Source organism: Stegodyphus dumicola, chromosome 3, assembly GCF_044657685.1.
Source record: "Stegodyphus dumicola isolate Sdum_Otavi_A_Nest chromosome 3, ASM4465768v1".
In the NCBI taxonomy this organism is placed as follows: Eukaryota; Metazoa; Arthropoda; class Arachnida; order Araneae; family Eresidae; genus Stegodyphus; species Stegodyphus dumicola.
Window position 1 is genome coordinate 273,908,391 of NC_140770.1, and position 26,224 is coordinate 273,934,614.

The 26,224-nt window shown below is 35.1% G+C and overlaps 2 protein-coding genes across 6 annotated transcripts in view; one reads left to right on the forward strand and one right to left on the reverse strand.

Annotated features, from left to right (window-relative positions):
* LOC118192481 (uncharacterized) overlaps positions 1-26,224 on the forward strand; it is a 101,151-nt gene that overhangs the window by 57,463 nt on the left and 17,464 nt on the right. The gene's annotated exons all lie outside the window — the stretch shown is intronic.
* The window catches only part of LOC118204007 (uncharacterized), a 95,013-nt gene that overhangs the window by 18,966 nt on the left and 49,823 nt on the right, over positions 1-26,224 (reverse strand). The window contains exon 9 of one of the 3 annotated variants that reach the window (XR_004760702.2): positions 25,513-25,734. The exons of 1 other annotated variant lie outside the window; for it this stretch is intronic. The gene's annotated coding sequence lies outside the window, so the exon portion shown is untranslated. Of the gene's footprint in view, positions 1-25,512; positions 25,735-26,224 lie in introns of those variants that run through there. One more of the 3 variants, XM_035376326.2, reaches the window with a different exon arrangement.

Genomic DNA, 26,224 nt, shown 5'->3' on the forward strand with positions numbered 1-26,224 from the left:
TGAGAATGAATTAACGTTTTTCATCGCAGCACGTTTTACTTAAGTTTTCCATTGCACGTTTACTTGGGTTATTTATAATGTTTTTTTACTAGAACCATATATAGAATCTTAATGGCCGATTTGGCTCAGTAGGACTAAAACCTGAATGGCTGTATCTCATGTCAAGTTTTTTAATAAAATATACATATTTTTAGATATGAAAAAAACTCTAAAAAATACACAAAAACCTAAAGGTTTTGGAGTAAAATGTAAGTAATTTACATAAATATGTACGTTTTTTTTAAAAATATTTTTTAGATATGAAAAAACTTTCAAAAACAGAAAATATGCACAAAAATCTTAAATTTTTTGGAGTTAAAAATAACAAAAAATATAATTAATAAGTTTTTGTTCTTTTTTTTTTTTTTTTTTCAAATTATACAAATGTTTTCCATCTGTAGAGACATTAGGTTATTTCGAAGCTGGAGAGATGAAAAATGAGCAATGCCCTCGCCGGTACTTGAACCCCGAACCTATCGAATACGCGCCGAGCGTGCTGACCACTACACCACGAAGGCATGCTAAGAAGACAGGAATCTTATACATCTATAGTATCTGACACTCGTGTCCAGGTGGGCTGAAGGGAGCCTCCAATTCTTACAATTCTTACACCTATAGTAACTTTATACTTATTCAGAAGACAAACAACAAAAATCAGCGTTATATTTACAAAATTTCCACAGGACTAGTTTCGATGGTTTTACCGAACCACCATCCTCAGATGCAAAACCGCAAATGAACAAGATAGGAAAAAATGATTAGATAAGGTAAGAAAGCCTGGACAAGAATAGGCAAGTGGCACCATCTGTTGGTGAAACCAGAACTAAAACATAATTTCTTTAAAGGCCGAAGGCAAATTTGGATTGGAATTAGGATTGTTAACTAGAATAGAAAGATTTTTATGAATGTGAAATGCCTCTAGAAAATCCAGTTCTCCAATCCTCAAAAATTGAAAGTGTGATTTTCGGACCAACAATGTTGCGGAACAGAAGACTTCTGTGTTTCCTTTTTTCTAACATATGCCTCATGTTCCTTGACGCGAAATTTTAAGGCTGTCTTAGTTTGGCCAATGTAAATTAAACCACACTGGCAAGGAATCCTATAAATACCCCAGGAATTCATATCCGGAATGGGGTCCTTAAGTATGGAACTCGGAATTTTATTGATAGGAGAATAAACAACCCTAAAGTTAAATTTCTGCAAAATGTGCGCAACTTTATAGCTAATTGATGGAAAGAAGGGAATGACAAAAGAATTTTTATAATCTCCTAAAACAAGAGTGTGCCTTTTAGTGTGTTGAGATGAGAATTTTTTAACTGCTTGATTAATAATGTTGGGTGAAAAGCCCCTGTCAATAGCTATTGCTTTTAAATAATTTAGTTCTTCATCAAGGGCTAGTTTGGAGGAGCAAACTTGAAGAGCACGGAAAACATAGGAATAAAATGAAGCTAACTTTTGTTTAGTCGGATGACATGATTTAAAGTGTGGTGGAAGGCAAACCGATGAAGGTTTACGGTAAACTGTAGTACTGAAGTTGGATGTGTTACGTGTGACCAGAATGTCGAGAAACGGAAGAGAATTGCAAGTCTCAAGTTCAAAAGTGAACTGAATAGCAGGATCAATAGAATTCATTGTTGAAAGAACTTTATTTAAATCATCTTTATTACCTTCAAACAGAGTAAAAGTATCGTCTACGTAGCGGAACCATGCCGGGAAGTTTAAAGTTTCAAACAATTTTGATTCATAATAATGCATGTAGATATCAGCCAGGATGGGACTGAGGGGGCTTCCCATGGCTAATCCCTCAGTTTGCTTGTAATATTTATTTTGGAAAGCAAAATGTGTTTGTTTCAAACAGAGTTGAGTGAGAGAAATTAGCTCATCAATTTCGATGCAAGAGAAATGAAATTCGCGAAGTCTGGTTTCTAGACATCTTAATGCACCCTCCACCGGGACTTTGGTGAATAATGATTTTACATCAAAAGAAACCATGAGTAAATTACTAGGAGAAATGTTTTTAATCTTTTTTACAAACTCTATTGAATTTTTTATGGTGTAAATGTTATTGTCTAAGAGAGTGGAAAATCTAGAAACCAAATATTTAGCTAATGGATACGAGGCAGTACCTAAATTTGATACAATAGGGCGGAAAGGAATACCACTTTTATGAATTTTGGGAAGAGCATATAATCTGGCACAATTCGCAACAGATGGGATAAGCGAATGTTTTAAGTTGCTTGAAATGATTTGCGAAGATTTGATCGCAGTTTTTATTTTTGACAAGTCGGAAGGTGAAGGATCTTTAGGGATCGGATTATATGGTCCTTCGTTTAAGAGTTTAGTGACACCATCGATGTAAGTGTTCTTATCCATGATGACTATCTGGCCACCTTTGTTGGCCTTTGAAATGATAATATCCGGGTTAGAATGAATTTCGCGCATTGTAGCTCTTTCTCTCGCAGTTAGATTTGGTTTCAAAGGTTTATTATTGAATTTCACATTATGAGCTATAAGATGCCTAATCATTTCTTTCTGTGAATCTGAAACTTTACTGAACTTAAAAGCTTTTCCGATAGGAGCCAAAATCTTTGGAATCGAGGGTTTACAGGTTTGTGAGAAGTTAAAATTATATTTTAGAATTCTCTCTTGTTCTTCTGAAAGACTAACACTAGAAATATTAACTATTGGCTTGATGTTTACAATGGGAAGATTTTTTGGACTACTTGAACTGGAAGACTGTAAAAGGAGTTTTTCGAATTTAACTGCAAGGGTGTTTTTATGACGGTTAACTGCATTCTCCGTTCTAGACCAAGACTTTTGTTCAAGGGCAGTGAATTTTGGATATGATTTATCGAGTTCCAGATGAAGCTTATAGAGTTCATGTTTAATTTTGGACAATTGTTGACGTGTATCCCTTATGACGGACCGAAGTAAGGCAAGCTTGCAATTTAACAGAATTCTTGAAACGCGACTCGAAGGTTTTTGATTAGATTTGATTTGAATAAAATTGGGTATCAATTTTTTACATTTACATTTAAGTAAAAAGTCAAGATGATTCAGGAATTTTTGCCGTTTCAGGCGTAATTTGGTGAAACGATTAACGGATTATGTTGTTCATTTGCGGTTTTGCAGCTGAGGATGGTGGTTCGGTAAAACCATCGAAACTAGTCCTGTGAAAATTTTGTAAATATAACGCTGATTTTTGTTGTTTGTCTTCTGAATTAGTATTTATTCGGCGTCTTATTGTGTCTTAATTAGTATCTTTATAGTTTGAATATATTATTTCCTTTATTAATTTTCTTGATTGTATTATCAGATAGTTTTCCTTGACTTTATTTTAAGAAAATACTCTTTTTCTCCATCATCGACTTTAGTTTTTATAATGAATGAATCTCCATATTTAGTTTGAAATTTTTTCAATAAGATTAGATTATATCTTCGAGGCTCTAAATCTTTCAATTTTGGAGATTTAGGATAATATCGGAGACTATTGAATTCTTCCATTCATTGGTAAACACTTTTTATTTAGAAAATAAACCTAACCATTCTTCATAATTAAGACACAATAACACGCCGAATAAATACTAATCCAGAAGTCAAACAACAAAAATCAGCGTTAATTTACAAAATTTTCACAGGACTAGTTTCGATGGTTTTACCGAACCATCATCTTCAGCTGCAAAACCGCAAATGAACAAGATAGGAAATAATGTTTAGATAAGATAAGAAAGCCTGGACAAGAATAAGCAAGTGGCGCCATCTGTTGGCGAAACCAGAACTAAAACATAATTTCTCTAAAAGCCGAAGGCAAATTTGAATTGGAATTAGGATCGTTAACTAGAACAGAAAGTTCTTCAAATTTAGGCACTGCCTCGTATCCATTAGCTAAATATTTAGTTTCTAGATTTTCCAATCTATTAGACAATAACATTTACACCATAAAAAATTCAATAGAGTTTGTAAAAAAGATTAAAAACATTTCTCCTAGTAATTTACTCATGGTTTCTTTTGATGTAAAATCATTATTCACCAAAGTCCCGGTGGAGGGTGCATTAAGATGTCTAGAAACCAGACTTCGCGAATTTCATTTCTCTTGCATCGAAATTGATGAGCTAATTTCTCTCACTCAACTCTGTTTGAAACAAACACATTTTGTTTTCCAAAATAAATATTACAAGCAAACTGAAGGATTAGCCATGGGAAGCCCCCGTCAGTCCCATCCTGGCTGATATCTACATGCATTATTATGAATCAAAATTGTTTGAAACTTTAAACTTCCCGGCATGGTTCCGCTACGTAGACGATACTTTTACTCTGTTTGAAGGTAATAAAGATGATTTAAATAAAGTTCTTTCAACAATGAATTCTATTGATCCTGCTATTCAGTTCACTTTTGAACTTGAGACTTGCAATTCTCTTCCGTTTCTCGACATTCTGGTCACACGTAACACATCCAGCTTCAGTACTACAGTTTACCGTAAACCTTCAACGGTTTGCCTTCCACCACACTTTAAATCATGTCATCCGACTAAACAAAAGTTAGCTTCATTTTATTCCTATGTTTTCCGTGCTCTTCAAGTTTGCTCCTCCAAACTAGCCCTTGATGAAGAACTAAATTATTTAAAAGCAATAGCTATTGACAGGGGCTTTTCACCCAACATTATTAATCAAGCAGTTAAAAAATTCTCATCTCAACACACTAAAAGCCACACTCTTATTTTAGGAGATTATAAAAATTCTGTTGTCATTCCCTTCTTTCCATCAATTAGCTATAAAGTTGCACATATTTTGCAGAAATTTAACTTTCGGGTTGTTTACTCTCCCATCAATAAAATTCCAACTTCTATACTCAAGGACCCCATTCCGGATATGAATTCCTGGGGTATTTATAGGATTCCTTGCCAGTGCGGTTTAATTTACATTGGCCAAACTAAGAGAGCCTTAAAATTTCGCGTCAAAGAACATGAGGCATATGTTAGAAAAAAGGAAACACAGAAGTCTTCTGTTGCTCAACATTGTTGGTCTGAAAATCACACTTTCAATTTTTCTTCTGCCAAAATTAAAAAAAAAACATCTTCCATTGGAGAACTGGATTTTCTAGAGGCATTTCACATTCATAAAAATCTTTCTGTTCTAGTTAACGATCCTAATTCCAATCCAAATTTGCCTTCGGCTTTTAGAAAAATTATGTTTTAGTTCTGGTTTCGCCAACAGATGGCGCCACTTGCTTATTCTTGTCCAGGCTTTCTTATCTTATCTAAACATTATTTCCTATCTTGTTCATTTGCGGTTTTGCAGCTGAAGATGATGGTTCGGTAAAACCATCGAAACTAGTCCTGTGAAAATTTTGTAAATTAACGCTGATTTTTGTTGTTTGACTTCTGGATTAGCATTCTTCATAATTCGTATATCTTTTCTCTTCATTTCCTTTATGAATTTTTCTCTGTATTCTTCATCTGTTTCTGATTCTCTAAATATTCGCTGAGCTATGATTTTTTTTTTGGTTCATTTTCAGAAATTGTGATTGACACGTCAGTATCGAATCTGTTTAATACATTAATTATTTTTGTTACTTTACCTGTAAAGCATTTATGATTTCTTGATTCTGATTCTTCTTTTAATACATTTATGAATTCATTTTTTAAATTTCTGCTTCACGCAATTACTAATATTTCTCTAAATTTAACACTGTTGCGTGCGTGTATGGGTTCGTAATAGAGTGAATGCACACAGCTCCGATGACATGTTCTGGAAACACTTCACAATTCTGGAATTTTGCACAGAAATACTCGTACAGTGTTCACAGTATCACACAGTACAATCAGTAGCGATACTTAAAACAACTTATAAGGTATTTCTCCCGAAGGTATTAACATGCCTTCGTGGTGTGGTGGTCAGCACGCTCGATACGTATTCGAGAGGTCCGTGGTTCGAGTCCCGGCCAGGGTATGGCTCCTTTTTCATCTCTCCTGCTTCGAAATAACCTAATGTCTCTACATTGGCGCCCGAACTAAAAGGTGGTGGATGATGATTCTTCACCACCAGGATTTTTCGATTGGGTCCCCTAAACACCCCAGTCGGCCTTTAAAAGGGGAAGTATAAAAGGTATTTCTGCCACCTTCTTATCATGTTTTCGTGGTGTAGTGGTCAGCACGCTCGACGTGCATTCGAGAGGTGCGTGGTTCGAGTCCCGGCGAGAGCATTGCTACTTTTCATCTCTCCTGCTTCGAAACAAACTAATGTCTCTACCAACTAAGAACATTAAACACAACGCAATGCAAAGGCATCTAAAGAGGGAGCTAATCCGGTGATACCTCAGCAGTCGGAACTCACGCTGAACTAAAAACTCACAACAACAACTAAGAGCAGATGCTCTCTCTAACCTTATGTAGTTTTCACCCGGCCGACGAAGTATTTCTAGTACTTTCTGCTTCTCGAAATTACTGGAGGCATACGAGGGCCACTGACCAATTACATTTATTCGTTGCAGAGTTATAGTGTTGTATGGGAGATGCCTGTATATAAGTAATAAGACACATAATGGGCCTTGTAATATGACTTGAATTGGTACATAGGAATATTTTTAACATGACGTATATAACTTAGTAATAAAAAAAAAATTATCTGAAGTCTTTCCGCCTGGTAAAAGTTTGCATTTTTTTTTGTATTCTTATCTTTCTTTCTTTAGATACCTTTCCTCACCTTTTCATATTATTTTCCACTTGGCTTATATTTTCTGACTATGCAAGAAATGTTATTGTTATTTTTAGATGTTTCGGTTAAAATAAGGGAAGTTTAATGTTTTAATGCCACAATTTTTTTCCGCTTCTGATCTTTTACTATCTCCATTTTCCTCTTTATATCATATCACTAGAATGTTGAAACAATAAAAGAAGACAACTCATATTTCGCAACAGTTTGTTTCCTTGAATAATGACCTTATTTTTCTCCGTAAAAACTTTTCACAGCCGTGAATAGGAATGAAAATGAACACAAGAAAGATATAATTTAATGGTTTTCCCCCATCTTCATTTAAAATTTCGAACCGTCATTTGATACATGACGCAAAAACACGCTCGAGAACAAAAATAGAGAATTCCACACTTTTTACCACTGCAAAATACGTAAGAAGAAATAATAATATATTTCTTATACGTGTGCATATTATTTGTCTTCTAAAAAAATTCGTATTTCATCAAAATTCTGGCTTTTAACATATTTTTGCTTTATTTTTACAATAGCTGCTTTAGATTACATTTTTCGTCTTCTGCATCAAATAACTTAATAACTCTACAGTGGCACCCGAACTAAAAGGTGGTGGATGATAATTCGTCAATTTATTTACTAGGATTTAGTGTTTGGCTCCCTTAATCCCCATTTCGCCTTTTAACAGGCGAAGTATATAAGGTATTTTCCGCATGCCTTCGTGGTGTAGTGGTCAGCACGCTCGACGCGTAGTCGAGATGTCCGTGGTTCGAGTCCGAGCGAGATCATTGCTCATTTTTTATCTCTCCTGCTTCGAAATAACCTAATGTCTCCACAGTGGCGCCCGAACTAAAAAAGGTGGTGGAGGATGATTCTCCACCACTAGGCTTTGGCAATTGGGTCCCCTAATCCCCTGTCGTCCTTTAAAAGGGGGGAACATAAGGTATTTATCCCGCCTTCTTAGCATGCCTTCATGGTGTAGTGGTCAGCACTCGCGATGCATAATCGAAAGGTCCGTGATTCGAGTCCTGGCGACGGTATTGCTCATGTTTCGTACCTTCTGTTTCGAAATAACCTAATGTCTCTACAACTGAACAACAATTTCAGCATATTAATAATAAAATGATATTAAAAATTGATCGTAACTTCTGAATGCATGCTTTTCTTTCCTTGGAAAACAAACCTTTGGATGCAGGTCGATACTTTTAAGCAAAGAAAAGCTCCCATCGAACATATCGAAAACGTATTCTCCAGAAAGTATCATGAATTTATCACTGGAAGCACACTCGGCGCGTATTAGATAGGTTAGGTTAGGTTATTTAATTACGGCAAAGCCTCGAGGGCTATATGCCTAAGGGGAGGGATGCCTTCGTGGAGGACTTTCTAAGGGAAACTGGCTCGTATACACGTCACACATGGGGAAAACCACGAAAACACCCATGCAGCCAGCCTGTTCGCGGGATTCGAACCTCGGACCGACTTTACCGCTCGGACAGTGTTCAGCGACTTTACCGCTGGTAGGCCGGCGCGTATTAGAGAAGTCTAGGGTTCGAATCTCGACGATGTTTTTGCACATTTTTCCCCATCTTCTGCGTCAAAAATCCTAATGATTCTACATGCTTTTCTTGCGTTCGAAATTCAATTAATATAATTAACACTGGTTTGGATTTACTCAATGATTAATCTGGTCATTTACCTGCGAATTTTTTTTATAATCTTTTTAATGTTTATTTTTCTAGGGTCACGTCGAGCAGATTATACCTTGATGACAAATTAAAATTAATTAAAATTAAAAAAGTTAAAAGCAATCTCGCTATATTGCACTTTTAAAAGACTTCAGTCTAATAACTTTTATTTAATTAATTTTTATTTTATAACTTTTTATTTCGAGATTTCATAATCATCCAAATATAATTTAAAAACGTGGCTCAGTTGAAAATTCTTCGTCTGCTTCTTAAAAAGGCCCAAGGAATTTTCAACATTTTTATATTAATTTTATTATGTTGTAATAATTACATTCGTTTTTTATATTGTTTTACTGAACTGCTTTGTTTCAATTTTTATGTGTGTACTTCCGATTGGACGGTTGCCATTTTTCTTGATTTAATTTGTAATTTAATGATTGTCTCTTGATTATTTAATCAAATTAGCAGCATACAGCGCGACTTTAATAATTTAATAAATAAAAAGAAAAAAATTTAAAAAACTGAAAGGTTAGATTTTAAATTACGTCAAAGGGGCCTTTTTTTTTTTAACTTTTTGTGGGTTACCTTTATTTATTAAATATCATGTTCTCCGTACTTAAACCATAAAATTCAGTTCAAGAGCAATATCGCAAATTAATTTTAAATTGAGCCTATCTTTATAATTTCCGAAGTCTCGCGCGCTGGAGATTTTTTTTCTGTACCACGTTGCCATGGCTCGCTTTGAAATCCTTGAGTTTGTTAATCAAAAATTCGTTAAAATGTTAAAAAGTATGAAATCGATAACAAAACAAATTCCAAATTTCAAATTTGGGCTTCCAGATGGCCATATTCGCAGGAGGATTACGTTATTCAAAATTGGATGGCTCTATGTACCGTTGTTTTATCACAATGCGAGAAACATACATTCATTTATGCAGATTCTTCACTATTTAATTTCTTCAAATATTATACAGGACGGTATTATTGGGTGGCAACAGTTTGAAAAGTGAAACGGACATTCAGAGTGATTCGACGCAAAATCGCAAAACGAAAACAATAGTCCCTCAGGAACAAAGCCCCTTTGGACTAATAATTTATTCATTTAATTTGAAATTTCTAAACTTTTGTTTATGTATATGCACACATTGTGCCCAAATATGAGAGTAAGATATCAAGTATGAAAGAAAATTACTAACTCTTACTAATTTAGCAATAGTCCGTTTGATTTTGATAAAGTTCATAGGCTCGGAGAAAAATTACTAGAAATTTTCTCCATCACGGATTCTAGATATGATATGATATGAGGGACGCAGCTCGACCCTCCTGGCAGACTTTACGTCGCCCTATGGTCTTTTTGCGGGCTGCGCCAGAGCAAGCTAGAAACAGCACCTTCAACAGACATAAAGAATATAACTAAAAAGCAAAATTCAGATTAAAATCCCTACTGCAAGCTTATCATGATTAATCTTCTTCATCATTTTCCTGGCAAATTTTTTCAGTCTTTTAAAATCATTTAAAATATCATATATATTAAAAACATCATTTTTTCTTAAACTCGTTCCTGATATCAGTAAAATATTGACACGTTTCCACATAATGCATCACGGATTGTAGATGCTGATTGGCCAGTCGGAATCGGGTTCTTTTCGTATTAATTTTCAAATAAGAAAAAGGTATTCAATAAATGCATTCTCAAACAAAGCGGCTATTTTTTGTGCAAAAATTCGTAACTGAGCTTATTTATTTTTTGATAAGGGCGCATAAAATTTAATCAAATCTGTACCTTTAAATCTTTTAATAAGATTTATATAACATTGTAAATTAATTAAGTTAATCTATAAATTTTCTGGTGTGTTATTCACCTTAAATTTTAATGGTGCGCAACGAATGGTGGTATAGCACCAGGGTGCCTGGGTCAAAAGACCCTACCCCCAATCGAAAATATGCTGATTTCGAACACAATGCAAAGTAAAAAATATGCCCAGGATATCTAATTTTTTTAAATTATGTGCTTAATAAGCGATATTAGGATGACTATTAATAATCAATTAAAGCGTGAAGATTTCGTGAAGAAAATGCCATCCAGTAAAGCTGCAAAGCCCTTCGAGCCAGTGGGAACAGAAATAGCAGTACATATTAATTATCATGCAAAAATTTGGTAAATGCAAGACCCAGTGTGCGATAATTAAAGAAAATATGAACACAATCATAGAATAATTTACGTAAACAGTACAAGTTAGAAGTAACAGTACCACACAATACAAAAACATGCGATACAGAAGGTAACCAAGGTACAGCTGAACTTGATCAATAGTGTCACTAAGAACGGCCATAGGCCTTTTGATGTTACAATGATCATTTACGTCATAATCGTAAATTTTAATTGCAGGGTTATTAATGGACTCCAGGTTTTCATGGAATTTCTTAGCAAGGAGATAGTAAAAGGTTTTAATATGGTCAATTTTCAGTTCAGTATGCAGTCTGCGATTTCGAACGTACCACGGGGCATTAGTAATTTGTCTCAAAACCGCATTCTGTGCAGTTTGCAGTTTTTTCCTTAAGGATCTACTAGAATAAGCCCGAACAGGGCAAGCATAACACAATATTGGACGTAGAAGGAACTTGTAAATGAGTAATTAACCTAGAGAAAGAACACTGTTTCGAGCAATTAAGGGGAATAAATTTTAATGGTAATGAGAATGATGTAACCTCAGATTTAAAAATAAAATCTTTACAGCAAATACAGAATTGAAATGTATTTATGGGCCCTATGCTGCCAGTTTGAGATCACTAGTCATCTTACTAAGAAAACTGAATAATGGTGGGATTACCTGAGAAAGGATTTAAAAAATAAGAATAATAATGGTAGATATTGTATCGGAATTTTTAAACATATTCTGTTTCTATATGTGATTTTGCTACTGAATGTTATACGGCGTAAGTATGGAAAAAGTGATGTTGAACAGTAAAGTTTTAAAAGACACCCCCCCCCCCTCAAAAAAAAAATGTGTTGCCATGAGTGAGTCTGAGAACAGTCTGATAAGCAGCGAACTCAGCAAGGGCATAAAGAACCTCAACAAATCCTTCGGCGCGATATTAAAACCTGAACCCTTTCAAATATTTTCTTTTCTTTATTTATTTTTCGATTTGAGCTATTTTGTTGTGACGGATTGGAACGAAACCCGATCCTCTTTTTTGGAGATATTGCCAATTTAATAAAACTTCGTAAGTGTTTGGGTATTCAAATTTAAGACGCTATTATTAAAAGCACACAGTTAAATGTTGAATAATTATTACTTATATACTGAATACCTTTTAATTTCAAGAAAATAATATGTGATTAATTAAGATACAATAACACGCCGAACAAATATTAATTTAGAAGTCAAACAACAAAAATCAGCATTATATTTTCAAAATTTTCACAGGACTAGTTTCGATGGCTTTACCGAACCATCATCCTCAGTTGCAAAAGCGAAAATGAACGAGATAAGATATAATGATAAGATAAGACAAGAAAACCTGGACAGGAAATAAGCTACTGGTGCCATCTGTTCGTAAAACCAGAACTAAAACATAATTTCTTTAAAGGCTGAAGGCAAAGATGGATTGCAATTAGGATCGTTAACTAGAACAGAAAGATTTTTTTGAATGTGAAATGCCTCTAGAAAATCCAGTTCACCAATGGAAAATGTTTTTTGAATAATTTTGGCAGCAGAACAATTGAAAGTCTGATTTTCGGACCAACAATGTTGGGCAACAAAAGACTTCTGTGTGTCCTTTTTTCTAACATATGCCTCATGTTCCTTAACGCGAAATTTTAAGGCTCTCTTAGTTTGTCCAATGTAAATTAAACCACACTGGCAAGGAATCCTGTAAATACATTTCACATTCAAAAAAATCTTTCTGTTCTAGTTAACGACACTAATTCCAATTCCTCTTTGCCTTCAGCCTTTAAAGAATTTATGTTTTAGTTCTGGTTTCATCAACAGATGGCGCCAGTAGCTTATCTCCTGTCCAGGCTTTCTTGTTTTATCTTATTATATCTTATCTCGTTCATTTGCGCTTTTGCAGCTGAGGAATGATGATTCGGTAAAACCATCGAAACTAGTTTTGTGAAAAATTTGAAAATATAACGCTGCTTTTTGTTGTTTGACTTCTAAAGAAATACTATGTGTTTAGTTTTTCGTGAAAATTAGTCTTTCTACAAGCAATAAAAGACTGTTATACATTTAGAAAAGGGCTTTTCCGTAATTCAGATTTTATATTTATGTATTGGCTTAAACGTTCAATTTGAAAGATTAATAACTTAAGATTTCATTGTGATGTATTGGTTAAAACTCGTTAAATACGTTATATTATCGAAAATATTAACTAAATTGGTATAGTTTGAACCAGGTCCGGATCCAGCATTTTTGGCACCCTAATTATTCAACACACCTCGTGTAAATAAAACACTTTAATGCCTCAAGCCAGTGCCTTAGAAAGTCCTCCACGAAGGCATTCCTTCCCTTAGGCACACAGCCTTTGAGCGCTTTGCCATAATCAAATAAGACAAACCAAACACATTTTGTTTTAATTACGGATTATGAGAATAACTTAGGGTTTGCTCTAGGCTCCTTTTAGGCTAACAAATGACGTGATAGACGGAAAACATATGAAACTGAAAATACTTTTTTCCCCGTCATTTCGCAGAAAATGTCTCTTGCTAGATTGATGTTTAAAAAAAAAAAAATCCCGTTTATTATTTATACACGAGAAATAGGATGAGCAACGTAAACCATAAGCAGTAACTGGTTTCAATGAGGAAAATTACAGGCAGGATTACATGAAGGGCTCATATTATTTGCCGCTTTTTTTAATGGGAAAAATCATTTTCTCGTGGTTGCTTCTTAGATGTGAAATGAATGGACGTCAAGTAATCAAGCGAGTGTTTTGTTTTATGTCCTTGTATATTATTCTTATGACCTTGGCTTCCTGCAACTTGATTCAGTAGTTTCCAAAGGCGAAAACAGCGTTCTCGTTACATATTATTCATTTACTGTGTTCTCTAATTAAAAACGTATTATGTTGCTGAGGGTTTTTAGACACCAACCATTAATTTGATTGACAACAGTGCTTAATGTTTGAAGTAAAAGTATAAAAATCGGATCAAATATTAGAATTACGAATTCATTTTCTAAAGTTCATTTCTAATTCATTTACTCTCAATTTTAATTAAATTTCTGCGTTTATTTTTAATTCAGCAGCTTTTTAGCGAGTAAAAATACTGAATATAAACTATTTTTGTTCTTTCTCTTTTTGCTTCGCAACGGTTCACAGGCCTTTCTCTTTTTGTTTCGCAACGGCCTTCGACAGGTTTTTACTACCAAGTATCTTTTTTTATAATCCAGGTATTTTATTCATTTTAACAGAATTATCTGCTTTTATTCTAAGTACATGAATTCCATTTATCCGTTTTACGAATAATTATCAGTTTATTTACATCGGGGCTGTACTACTTCATATGAAGCATTTCAGACATTTTTAAGAAATTATTTGGCCTTTTTCAAGCAAAATATAATAAATTCATAAAATAATTCTGTTATTATGTTGAGCAAGTCTTTGTACAAAATTATTTATTTCAAGCGATTTTAATTCAGATTTGTAAAACTATTGATCAGTCAATTCATTCACACTTCACTTTTTCATAATTCATTTTACAATAAAGGCCCACCAGCGGCCGACCGGTAAAGTCGCTGAACACTGGTAGTTCGGTCCGAGGTTCGAATCCCGCGAAGGCGCTGGCTGCATGGCGTTTTCGTGGTTTTCCTCATGTATAACTTGCATATCAGCCAGTTTCTCTTAGAAAGTCCTCCACGAAGGCATCCCTCCCCTCAGGCAGATAGCCCTCGAGGCTTTGCCATAATTACACACACACATTTTACAATGCTTTTTTTCTCCCAATCAATTTAGCAAATGTATTTCATGCCTTAGGATTTCCTTCAAGCACGATTTTTATTACTTGGCTGGATTGGTAAATTATGATAAAATGGGAGCTGGTAATTTAAGCAAAACAAAATTACTACTGCATAATTTACTTCAAGGTGATTCTTAAACATCTGTTGTTACACTGGTTGCTGCTTATATGAAACTAGAAAGCCCGGCGGTCATACGAAATTGACCGCTGTTCTAGATATTATAAATTGTAATTAAAATGATTTGTGAAAAGGTGTCTGCTAATTCAAATCGGCAGGCGGCGAAGACGCCCCTTTGCTTCCTGCCCCACGGGGTTTCTCCCTTCTACTTGCTTAATTGCTTAAAGTAGAGTGCAATGAAGGAAACCACTGGCGGTACATTTCTTAAGAGCCACCGTTAGCTCAATAAATAAGGGTGGTTTAAATAATAAAATGTTAATTCACATGTCAAAGATTTCTTTGTACGCATCATTTCTTGTGTAGATCTTTCCATCATTTTTAAGCTCGCCTTGCAGAGGACCATCCATTATTTTTAATTTTACGTCCGTTCTTTCACGAACTTTTGAACAGGCAAGATAAAATTGACCGTGTCCAAATGCAAGCTCAGGTAAAAAAATGCCAACACGCTTAAGCGTTTGGCCCTGAGACTTATTGATGGTCACGGCAAAGGCAAGATTTACAGGAAATTGTCCACGTCTCCATTGAAACGGCAACCCTGTGCCGTGACAACTTCACACCATTGGCTAGTACAGTTACGCAAGCAACCCATAAACTATCGGCGACAAACAGACACTTCAGCCGCATATAATATTTATTTATTTCATTTTATTTGTTTTTTCATCGTTGCCGGTTGCATAATTCCGAATTCTATTATATATAGATGTTAAATTTATTTATTAAATGTTAAATGTACGTGCTCTTGTATTTATAATTTTTCCGCCTTAGCTTTCTCATAATATTCGTCACGCGCTGCATTGCACGGGGAATAAAACAGTTTACAGTTACGCAAGCAACCAATGAACTATCGGCGACAAACACTTAAGCCGCATATATATAAGACTAGCTAAAGTACTTGTTTTATGCTCGGATGGGAGTATTTTTATAATTTGTATTGTTTATCCAAATAAGCAAATTAAATAATACATGCAATTTAATAAAATAATTCAAAAAATAAACACCAAAAGTTTAAAGAATTATTCTCAAAAGGCATAATCTATAAACGCAGAAAGTTACGAAGCATACTTTTCGGTTGCACCCTTCGAGTGCACTCCACTACATCCTTACTGCCGCATGGCGAGCATTTATTGGCTTCTCCTTGACGTCACCACACACCGGCTCTTCTGTCTCAGTCACTCATCGCGCTCACACTGTCATTCCTGCAACGCATTATAACGATGACCCATTTTACCTACCACATTATATTATAAATTCCAACATTAATCGCACAGAGAGAGTTCATTTGTACTCGTTGTACATCTTGTCATAGGCCTTAAATATCTATCTTAACGGTAGGATTTTGCGTTATTCAGTTTTAATTTGATTTAGTTTATTTTAATTACGGCAAAGCACTCGAAGCTATCTGCCTAATGGGAAAGATGCCTTCATGGAGGATCGCTGATCTCAAACACAGACTGTGTGCGCGCCGAATACACGATCTGAAAACTGACGAGATAGAATTTATTTTTCCAACAAATGAACATTTTTCTATAAACAAACTAAAAAATACTTTAAATAGATTTTAAATTTCGTTTACTAAATACTTTATCGATATATACATAAATAATAATAAGAAGAACGTCGTAAAGGAAAAAATTCAAATTTATATTTATTTAACGTAAATCTAAAGAATAATTCTAACATGTGTAATTAATCATTAAATAATTTAATTTAAACTGAAAATCAAAAAATTATGAAGACTTTTCGAGTTTTCAGAGAAAATTTTTCAAGTGCGACAAAATCTGAGAATAAATAATGATAACCTAGCCTGTTTCTCTTATTTATTAAATTTGTCTTCGGCGCAAAAATAAAATGCATACGTTTGTATATAAATAGCTATAGATTTCTTGACTTTTTACTACAGGGTTTCGATTCTGAAAAAGCTTGCAACCTTGGGAAGAAATAAATATAAATTACCTTCATCACAGATTTTACAGCCACCCAGCCGGATTAGTGACTCTGACTATCGCACCGAACGTTCCGGGTTCGAATCCCGGAGAAGGCATGGGTATTTGTAAATGTATAGTGTCTATGAGGCATGAGGGCACTCTAAATATGCAGCAAGCCGAAAATCCTCTCGCGAGGTTGTTGTAGGGAAAGAGAAGTGAAAGATCCTCGGACCCGTCCCACCGAGGTGCCTGCAAAATTTAGAACGGTTTTTTTTTTTGGGGGGGCGTGTTATTACGGCAAAGTCTCGACGGCTATCTGTCTAAGGGGAGGAATTTTCCAAGAGGAACTGGCTCGTATACACGTTACACATGGGAAAAACCACGAAAACGCCCATGCAGCCAGACTCCGACCGAACTACCAGTGTTCAGCGACTTTACCGCTCGGCCGCTGGTGAACCAAATTTAGGACGAAACTGAACAAAGTCATATTACCACCTGTATGGTGCCAGAGGCATCTTCTAATGACGGGCGCAATCTTAACTCCTTTTTACGATGATTTTTGTGGCCTTGCTCCGATTTCAGAAAACGAGGCTAGTGATAACATCAACAACAGAATGGTAGATGCTGACCATCAATCGGCTTCTTTTCATATTCAACTGTTTAAAAAGATATAATATCCACTCAAAGCGATTATTCTTAGTGCAAAGCCCATCAGCACTGGAGCAGTACAGCCGCTGAACTCTGGATTTTCGACCTAGTTTTGATTCCAGAGGAACGGACTACCTCAGTAGGCGTTATTGTGCTGCATGTGTAATAGGCTCTTATCACATCTAGCGACGGTCCCCGTTAAACGGGACTTTTCTGAGAAACGAGATTCTGGTAGCACTGGTTTAAACGGGAGGATTCCTAGAAAAAACAGCTCCGCTGGAAGCGAAGTGCCACCTACCTAGAGAAACGATGTCCCGGCTACGCGGGATATTTTGAAACTTCGCCGAAAATGTTTCGTCTGCAGCTCTGTCAACCAATCAGATTGGTGACTTTCGTCCGATTGGTAGCGATCAACGAATCAGACGAAAGTTCTGCTTATGAAGGATCATATGATCTCGAGCGATAATCGATTAATGTTTGGCGTCCAAACATTAATCGATTAATGTTTGGCGTTTAGTAAGTAAAAATTGTAACCTAGCTACGTAGGTTTCGTGCAAATGTGCAGGTTCTGAGAAATGAGTAGCGTCTAGCCCTAGCATGCTTCACGCATGCGCAATAGGCATATTTTCAGCATGGTAACCTTCGTCGCTTGGCCAAAGAACATCTGCGTACTGTCTATCTACGAGAAGAACAGCTCCCGTCACAGTGTCTGGCGGGTGGCGGTCGCTATAGCAACAGGGCTAGTATATTGCAAATAGGGGCGAATCAATAGTTGCTTTATTGTTATTTTGTTTTTGGCGTCTGTTTGCTGAGGGGAAAAGAGCTTATCGTTCATCTTCAAGACAACCCTACGGAAAATGGGTCAAGACTCGTTTCTGCGGCAACAGACAGCTGCAGACTAACTGGCGAGAGCTTTTCTTATCGTAGACAGACTGTATGTTTGGCTTGGCGATGAATTCACAATTCAGGCTTTAACGATGCGTAAGTGAAGTGCAGCGGAATGTGTGATATTTGTTTTCTTTGTTCCCAATATGTAAGCAATTATTTACGGAGGACTTAAAAAAGGGTATGGAGTGAGCTTTGTGCCCAAATATGCGACAATTTATTTACTAGGGACTTGAAAAAGCATATGGGGAAATAGACTTTATGAACTGTTTAAATTAATGATGTAGATTTTTGTAACGTGCAATAATCAATTAATTTAACCGTATTTTACATTTATTTCCAAATATATTTTTGTTTGATATTTCATCTTATATTTACTCTTGTTATAAAATTTCTTTTAAAATTTATGCTTTCCAGAAAGGCATGTCTCATTCTAAGCAAATAATTCTTGAGAGCTTAACATAATCGATTAATGTTACCTCATTTTACAAATTTGTTTTTTATTTCATATTTACTGTTATCATAAAAGTTCGTCTTTTAACAGGCATTCAGCAAAATAACATACTTTGGTCTTTTCTTTTCGTATTCTTAATTACATTATAGCGGTAATCCAAAAGGTAATCGAAAATAGGTCTTCGAACATTAAAAACATACAAAATTACCTTTCATACTAATCACGCTAAATATGAGAAATCAGTAACAGCTTAACTTCTTCAACGCTTCAAGGTTTTTATTCAGGCTTAACTTCCGCAACGTGACAAAATTTAGTAGAATAACATGTTTTTAGTTGCCAATCTCATGATACATCGCCAATTCTGTATAACGGACGCCAGCCAATAACGTCAACGAATCTGGTCATGGCGCATGCGTGAATGCGTGAAGCTAGGGCTAGACGCTACTTGAGAAATGTCACTTTCGACGTCCAGTCCCGCGTAGAGGCAACACATGTGATAGGGACTTTACGTGGCTACGAACCAGTTCTCATACGAACGGACGTGGCTTCCGAAAACGTGGAGGAACAGACTTCCAAAAAGGAATCCCTGCCTTTATGCCATGGAGCTAGGAAGTAAAAAAAAAAAAAAGGATCAATGGATTTTGACATGATCGGATGTAAACATTTTGAAATTACGTCGTAAATATATGTATAGAAAAATAAAGAATATGTAAAAGATTAAATCAGCAGAGAAAATTAATTCCCTTATGTATTCTAAAAATAGTAACTTCTATTTGCACTGCATCAGTTCGAGAAAAATCTATGTTATATGACTCTTACATAATTCTGATGATGTAAATGAAACTAAAACTCAAACAGCCAATAGTAATTTTACAGCAATATTAACCTTCCAATCAAAATGCAGTGAGAACCAAAACTAACTCAGTCTGAATTAAAATTTCACTCTGAACATAAAACACTTGCTTTCACTGCTTTGGCTTAGCTGAACTGCTGTCTGTCTGCTCCTTCTTTTTTATTGCAAATCTATAAAAAATGTAAGCTTTTTGGAATAGGCACAATAAATGTGTCAATTTGTTTGTGGCCACAGTTCATTTGGCACTCGAGTTGTGCCTATTCAAAAACATTTACATTTTTGATATCATTGCAATAGCAAGCAGCATAGCGAAATTACTTCCAAGCAAAGCAGAGACAGAAACTTTGACAGATAGATGACAAGGAAGACATATGACAGAAACGAAAATCATTTTTCCAGCATGGAAAAAAGTAACACGATTAAAGCGTCACTAATGAGAATAAAGAGAATGTAGAAATAACATGAGGGTATGGAATGAAATTTTAATGAAAAAGTTTAGCTTCGAAAACAAAAAGAGAAGAAGCCTACGCTTTCCGAACGTAATGCCCTGCCGATATAATTCTAGCTATCAAGCAGAATGCTGGGCAAGAAATTTTTCCCCCAATCCGATCCGAGAACAACATGAGAACTAACGTAAGGTCTGCGCAAGTGACAATTTTTGTCCCCCGTAAAGTTTATAAGAGCTCTGCAGTGAAAGGACACTAGCGCTGGAAGTGCACAACTTTTAGTTTAGGGAACAGAACATTTTACTCGCTCTTATAAATTCATTGCACTACCTGGAGAATAAGCCTTTGACACGTAGATGGGGGTTTTCTTTCCTAAAAAGTCTTAGTACCTCCGTCAAAGTGTTTGTTCCGAAGTTTCACGATCATTAGAAAGCTGTGATAGATCAGCATTTACAAGAAGGTATCGCGATAGAATCGGAGGATTTAAAAACTGAAAAAGAGTTCTTTTTTACCCCCATTAAATTGTAATTAAAGAAAGCGAAGGCACCACAAAACTTCGTGTTGTGTTCGGCGAATCATCCATATGCTGAAAACAAACTGTCATTTAATTTTTGTTTAGAATGAGAGCTCTCTTTCCATCTGAAACACGTTGCATAACTTTCAAAATATTGTAAATATGATTTGTGGCTTTTGAAAAATCTAGTTGCGGCTCTCGAACTTTCCTGAATTCTGTCATGCGGCTCTTACTTAGGCCCTAATCACATTATGTTTCGGCTACGCGGGACTTGACGTTGAAAGGGACAAGTCTCAGAACCCGCACAATTCTAGGAAACACACGTAGCTAGGTTACCATTCTCATTTACTACAAAGACTTGAACGCCAAACAGTAATCGGTTATCGCTCAAATCGGGATCACGTGATCCTTGAGAAGCAGAACTTTCGTCTGATTGGTTGTCTCTACCCGGAACCTGAGATATTTTCGGTGAAGTTTGAAAAAAAATCTCGCGTAGCAGCAACATTGCTTTCCGTAGCTCATTTCTCAGAAAAGTCCCGTCTAGCAGGGACTGAGGCCATGTGTGATAACCTCTTTAACAGGTACAGGTAAAAGTGTTGGGAGCACCAGAACTTCATTAAAGATTGCACAGGTATAGATCACAATCACTAACCGAATAGAGCAAGGAGGGAAGGACAGAAGAAGAATAAAACTGATGCTAGTTCTTCAGAGGGAGATTTAGGAGTTTATTATTAAGACAGAAGGACAGAAAGGGAGAAATGTTATTCAACGAATTAATCCTTGTTCAGTTGAATCATCATATATATTATTTTTTATCTTTTAGTAGAATAACATCTAGGATGTTTTCTAAAATGATTTCTTCGAAGCATTTTCGTCATTATTTCCCGTATTAGTGACTGTAAGTTGCATTGGGTGGAAGATTTTGTTGGTTGCAATTTTGTAGATTGAGCCATATATATCCTGGCTGTTTGAACAATAGTTGTGCCATGCTTTAAATTTTGCCGATGTTATTTGCTTTTTTTTTTTTTTTTTTTCCCTGTATTTTTAAAGTATGATGAGTCGTTCTTCATCAATTTGCGATGATTTGAGTTTTCTTCGTAATGCTCGTATTTTGTGTGTGTGTTTTTGCGGAGTTTTTTTTGTCCATCAGTTGATTTTTATAATGGGAGTTGATGATCTTTTCAAGAAGGTACGTTCACAGATATCTTGAATCTTTCTGATAAGTTCCTTGGTAATATTATTATTACGTTCTGGTTTAGTTGTACATGGAATAATAGAATTGGTAAAGTCATTTGAAATTGGCTTGAACTTTTGTTGAAATTTCTTTTCTTTGTTATTATTGATTTTAAATCATGTAAGTGCGGTAAAGGACGTATATTCAGTTATATCAAAAGAGATATATTTGTGATCAGATTCGGTATGTTCATCTAGTATTGATCTGTTGTTAATTTTATTAGCAAGATGGGTAGTAGAAATAAGAAGACCGATCCAACCTTTATTGTAGGTATTATCAAAGGTACGTGGGTCAGTAAAATGATTATGTAGAATGATATTGTTTGCATTTAAAAATTCTTCAAATATTTCTCCTCTGTAAACAGAAACAGTTTGTAAGTACCCCCATAAAGTTCTATGCGAGTTAAAGTTTCTACTAATAACATGCAGACTATTATATTTTTGTAAGATTTCATTTAGTATGGATAAGGTTTGATTTGGATTTTCTGATGAACATATATAGATACTAGTTATAAGAAGTTGAGATGCATTAGTATTGACTGAAATTGTGATTAGGTCTCGAGTATTAATAATTATTGTAGGATTCCATTTATTGTTTGGAATGAATATGGCTGTGAGAGGAGATAAAACAGCATTTGAAGCATGACTTTGAATAATTGTCCAGTTATTTGGAATTCTTCCTACTTTGCCAGTGATGCAATAAGTTTCTTGTTTTATTGTAATATCTGCTGGATGATCTACTTGATACTGACATAGTTGGTCGATGGCGGTCTTTGCTCTTTGAAGATTTATTTGGAGTAATCGGATGCAATTATTATTGTTTTTATTGATGGAAATGGTCAGTAGATAGTCTGCAGGATCTTGCATTATGATTGATAATATGTCCTGGATTTTACTCGCCTAACTTCTGTTTGATATGTGGAGCAGGAAATAGCTGAAGCTGGATGTTTACAGTCAAAGTTTGTTGCATACTTTTCATTGTTAATCCAGCAGTTTATGCAATACGGAGCTTGGGTAGAGCAGCAAGAAAATTTATATTATTTTTCCGCCGCAGAATGAGCATCTTGGTTTGAAATGGCAATCTTTTGTCTTATGGGAGAAGTCCTGGCAGATTTGGCATCTGCTTACACCGATAAATTCGGTTATTTTATTGGTGCGCCATCCAATATATATTTGTTTTTACTCATACAATTTTTGAAAGTCTGATCGTGACATTTTATGATCCATTTATCAGTATTATTTTTATCATTCAGTTTAAATAAGGGTCTTAGCTCGGAACTATTTGATTGTGTTTCTTGGGCTATAATTTGAATCAGTTCATCAGAGCTGAAATTTTTTGGAATATTATGAATTATGCGTTTTGGCATTCTGGCTTTAGGAAATTTTATGTTAACTATTTCTTTTGCAATTGTTTTGGCATTGAGGTTATAGCTGATTTTTTTCTATATCTTCTGGGTTATGACAGTGTATTGCAAGGCCTCCTTGACGAATGGCGTTCATTTTTTTGACATTGATATTTAATGTTTGGAGTGGTAATATTACTTGCAATTTATCTTGAAAATTTCTACATACTTTTGCATCCTTTGGGTATAAGAGTATGGTATTATTCGGTTTACTTGGTATAGTACTCGTAACTTCTGCATATGATCTTGAATTATTATACATGAAGTTATTTCTTAGTTGGTTTATTTGATAGTTAGGATCATTTCTGGGTTCTAGGTTATTGTTATAAAATTCCATATTTGGATAAATTTCTTCTCTATTCACTTGAAGACCGTCGTTTGATTCTACTTGTTTATAACTGAAATTTAGTTGATATCCTATATTGTCAATAAATGGATTAAATGATTTTCTTTTATCATGAAGAGAGGAGTAATTATGTACTTGATCCTCTTGTGTTTTTCGTGGATGTATATTGGCAGAATTCTCAATTCTTTCTTAGATTGGTGTTTCAATCATATTTTGCCATGATATTAGGGGTTCAAAAGTTGGCTGCAAGGTTGAGTGCTTATTGGAGATGTTAATGCATCATTTAACGTTACTGATGTTGGTTCAGTTGCAACGTCATGAAGATTGAGTGATGTTGGTCCCGTTGGTCTAGTTGAGGTGTTATCCAGTGCACAATCTTTGAGGAAGTCGACAATTGATTTAATTTTGTTGCAAAGCTCTTTAGAAAGATATCTCTTACGCTTGCTATCGCTCTTTAAAAGAGAGATGCAATTATCGTAAGCGTTTTGAATTTTCATTAGTCTTTCATTATTCGAACCTAATATAGTTGGAATATGATTTTATTCCGTAGATAATGCAGATGATGATGACTTGGATTAATATGAGAATGAATAGTGGAGTCGGAAATATTTAGTGATGATTTGCTTGATGATTTTGACATGTTGCGTTAAACGAGTAGTTATCAAATAAGTCTTAATAGTGAATTGTAAAGTTAAAATTATAAAAAGAAATATATTAACTTAACATGAAATTTGAGCACCTCTGTTATATTACATCGCATTAAAAGAGCGTTCTGAGAATTACATTTATCAACAAGAATAATTTCAAATGGGTGAGCAATTGTCGAAGTTACAGTCGTCTGTCTTTCAATATAGGAATCAAATCTACAATGCGGTGTCACAACCAAAAACTCACGTGTCAAAAGTGTTCAAAAATACTAACTGAAAATGTATTAAAAATGACTATCAAAGCTACCCTTGCGTCACACATCTAAGTTAATTGCCACTAATCTACCAAAGAAAGAATCAAAAACGGGGAAAAACAATTATCACATTTAATAACATACTTGTAAAATGATTTGGAGTACCCGTGTCTCCTGTGGATTTTTGCGCTTTCTCTTTCTTAAAACGAGGTTCAGGAAAATGACATCTATGATTAATGAACGGACTTGGAAAATGGCCCAAGAACAGTGGGATAAAATTTATATGACCATGCTAAGAAAATGTTTACTTTTACGGAAAATTTGAGCTATAGTCAACAGTCAAAACTATCAGACAACTGCAAATCACCACACGAAATACACATGTTTTTTATGTCTTAAAAATAGTTTTATGCATAAAAATTAATTAACAAAATCGTTACTATATAGATATAGTGCGAATTATCTTCCTTACGGCTTACAAAAGAATGAGTAGAATATATTATAAGGAAGTAAAATTAGCTATAAAATTCTTTCGGGGAAAAAAAAAAAAAAAAAAAGTGCTTTCTTTAAAGGTTCTTTAATGGTTTCTTTTGAGTTCACTAGTAGTTCGGCCGCTTGAATACCGGCGAACGGGTTGGCTGCACAGGCATTTTCGTGGTTTTCTCCATGTGTAACGTGTATACGAGCTAGTTTCCCTTAGAAATCACTACACGAAGGCATCTCTTCCGTTAGGCAGATAGTCTTCGAGTGCTTTGCCGTAATTAAATAAACCAAACCAATGTATTTGAATGCAATGGTATTAAAATGGTCAATACTGAGTCCATTTACAAATTTTATGGCATCACCAGCAAATCTGATGGTGATTCTTTCCAAATAAGTTCTTTGACATAAACGGAAGAACTTATCTGAATAATTTTTTGTTTTATTAAGTTCTGAATCTTGCACGGACAAAATGAGGAAAGCCTGTTCAAACATGAATGGCTGAAATGCCTAATTTAAAGAAGCCGTGAGTCAGAATTTGATTTGCAAAGATAGCAGGTGTGGAAAAGGTTTGCTTAAGCACTGTCCGTCATTTCAACATTCCGGTATGCTATTCCTGGACTCTAAGGTGGATGTTCAAACAAAAAAGAAAATTTGGAATAAATGTCTTCTTTACAGATCACGTAACTTGGCTTATCATGCTATGTTAACGTCTGTGATGTCATATACAAGCTGGTTCTATTTGGGTGAAAGGACGACTGAGATATTTCTGTAAGATTTAAATGGCATTCACTCTATTTTGTAATGTTGTTTGATATGAAAAAAGAACGCTTAAAAATAAAATACTAGATCTTCAACCATTTCTATCATAAATTTTACTAAAAAAAATGCTAACGATTCTGTCACACCAATCCAAGCTCCAAGTTCCACTATTAGCCGAGAATATCACGCAGGTAGTGCGACTTCTTCCTGCTCAGTTGAGATGCTACCCGATGGGCTCATGACGGTGAGAATTCTGGAACATAATTCTCCAAGGAGAAAGGAGTTGAAGTCGCAAAAGGGGACCAAGAAATCACAGATCTAAGGAATATAGCATTTCATCTTCAGTAGTCTTACAATGACAAAATAATACGATGTAAAAACCATAAATGATATATACATAAAACTAAATCATGGTTAAGTGCATAAGAAGAAAATATTTACAAAAATACAATTTCACTACATGTAAGTGTGCGATAGACTTACATGACGTCACTTTGGTGCAAAAAGTCTAAGACACAGAAAGTGTAGTGAAAAAAATTTATTTGAGTATAAAGTGGAGAAAATGACCCATCAAATTTCTCGGAAAATTATGAACAACTGCCTAGTATAGGCATCAACACAAAAAAAAAAAAAAAAAAAAAAAAAAAAAAAAAGGTGTGAGAAAAACTGTTGACTCCACACAGAGCAGAGCTCTGATTGGTCGAGACGACGAGGGTCAGTTTCGGTTCAGTATTTGAGCAACATGGCGAGAGTTCAGTCGAGTACAGTGTCACACCAGTCACACTGCCGATTGCTATAGAAATATATA